We start from the raw sequence: 2,500 nt of genomic DNA, 5'->3' as shown, positions 1-2,500 counted from the left end.
ATATATATATATATATATATATATATATATATATATATATATATATATATATATATATATATATATATATATACACACACACACACACACACACACACACATATATATATATATATATATATATATATATATATATATATATATATATATATATACTGTATATATATATTATATATCATCTCCTCCTACGCCTATTGACGCAAAGGACCTCGGTTAGATTTCGCCCGTCGTCTCTATCTTGAGTTTTTATTTCAATTCTTCTTCATTCATCAACTCCTACTTCGCACTTCCTAGTCCTCAGCCATGTATGGCCTGGGTCTTCTAACTATTCTAGTGCCTTGTGGAGCCCAACTGAACGCTTGGTGAACTAATCTCTCTTGGGGAGTGCGAAGAGCATGTCCAAACCATCTCCATCTACCCCTCATCATGATCTCATCCACATATGGCACTCGAGTAATCTCTCTTATAATTTCATTTATAATCCAGTCCTGGCATTTAACTCCTAATATCCTTCTGGGGATTTTGTTCTCAAATCTACTAAATCTATTGGAGATTGTTTCATTGTCATACCTTGACTCATGTCCATAGAGTAACACCGATCTCACTAAACTGATATAAAGTCTGATTTTTATATGTAATTTTAGGCGATTTGATTTCCAAACTTTACCTAACCTATCTATTGTCTGATTTGCTTTTTCCCATCTTTCACTACACTCTAATTCTAATAAAGACGCTGTATTGGAGATCATAGTTCCTAAATGCCTAAATGATTCTACCTCATTAATCCTCTCTCCCTCCAATGATATTTCAACTCCCATTGCATACTCCGTTCTCATCATCTGTCTTTCTTCTATTCATCTCCAGCCCAATCTCGTGTGATATTTCGTGCTTTCTGGAAGGCAACCATTGCAAATCCTGTGGTGCTCTGCTAGCAAGGACAGCATCATCAGCATACTCTCAGCTAAATTCCTATCACTAATCCAGTCCAATCCTTTGCCACCATCTCTGACTGCTTTACGCATTACAAAATCCACGAGGAGGATAAACAACATAGGTGACAACACATTCCCTTGGAGTACTCCGCTGTTCACTGGAAATTCATTTGATAAGACCTCATTAATACTAACTTTGCACTTTCTATGCTCATGAACAGGGTTAATCAAATTTACATATTTAAGAGGCATTCCATAACAACGCAGGACTTTCCACAAAATTGGTTGGTGCACGCTATCAAAGGCTTTTTCATAGTTCACAAAAGGCATCAAAAGTGGATTTTTAGATTCTACCCATTGCTGTACAACCATTCTCAAAATGAAAATTTGGTCAGTGCAACTTCTACCTTTTATAAATCCTGCATATTCATCTCTCAGCTTTTCATCAATCTTTCTCCCCAGTCTCTTTAGAATAAGCATACTATATATTTTCATAACAACTGACGTAAGTGTGATGCCTATGTAATTATTGCAAACAGTCGGATCTCCTTTATTTGGCATTTTCACCAACACTCCTAATTCGCATTTATCAGGTTTTACCTCTTCATGCCACATTCTACAAAATAATCTTGCAAGTAGTCTGAGAGTTACTTTATTTTCGACCAGTACCATCTCAGCAGTTATTCCATCGTATCCAGGGGCTTTCCATCTCTTTAGTGTTTTGAGGGTAGCTTGACTTCAAACACACTGAATTCATTCATGGGCACATCAAGGTCTTCATCAGCTTCAGGTATATCAATCAAACTATTCTCTTCATATTTCATATTCATGACCTCACTAAAGTGTTCCATCTAACGTTCTTTCTTCATCTTCTGTTGTTATAATAGATCCATCTCTTTATTTGATGGGTAAATGCTTCTTCTTTGCCCCAGTCGAGATTTCATTAATAATTCTATGAGCAACTCTTACACCATAGCCACTTACTGAATTCATAGCTTTGTCAGCCTCGTCGACTTTACTGTCTAAATATTCTTTCCGGTCATTCCTGGGTTTTCTTTTGACCTCACTATCAATACTGGAATACTTCGCACGCTCTCCTTTAGAATTTTCATTACTTCTCCGAAAACTTTGGACAATCAATTTCTGTCTTCATCTCCTTTTTATAGTATCTCAAGTATCATTTTATGTCCATGGCTTTCTCCTTGTAACTGCGTGTCCCAAGACTTCACTACCAACAGACTGATATATGCTCTTAATATCACACCATTCTTTATTAACTGTCTGCTCTTCGTTACTTAAAGTCTCTAAGACTGCTCGATTCCTACATTCAATAGCAAATGTTTCTCTGTGTTCTTCTTATAAAAGCTTAGTTGTATTAAACCTAGGTATTCTATCTATCTTTCTGTTGGGTGTTCTCAGTTTTAATTTCAGTGTGGCAATGAGGAGCTGGTGATCACTACCAATACCTGCACCTCTATAGCTTCTTACATTTCTCAGAGTCCTCCTTCTCTCTTTATTAATGGCAATGTGATTTATCTGATTTTTATAAATGCCACATGATGAAGTCC

The sequence above is a fragment of the Palaemon carinicauda genome, chromosome 14, assembly GCF_036898095.1.
Source record: "Palaemon carinicauda isolate YSFRI2023 chromosome 14, ASM3689809v2, whole genome shotgun sequence".
NCBI lineage: Eukaryota > Metazoa > Arthropoda > Malacostraca > Decapoda > Palaemonidae > Palaemon > Palaemon carinicauda.
The sequence above is the reverse complement of the archived record's forward strand: the minus strand, read 5'-3'. Positions refer to the sequence as shown.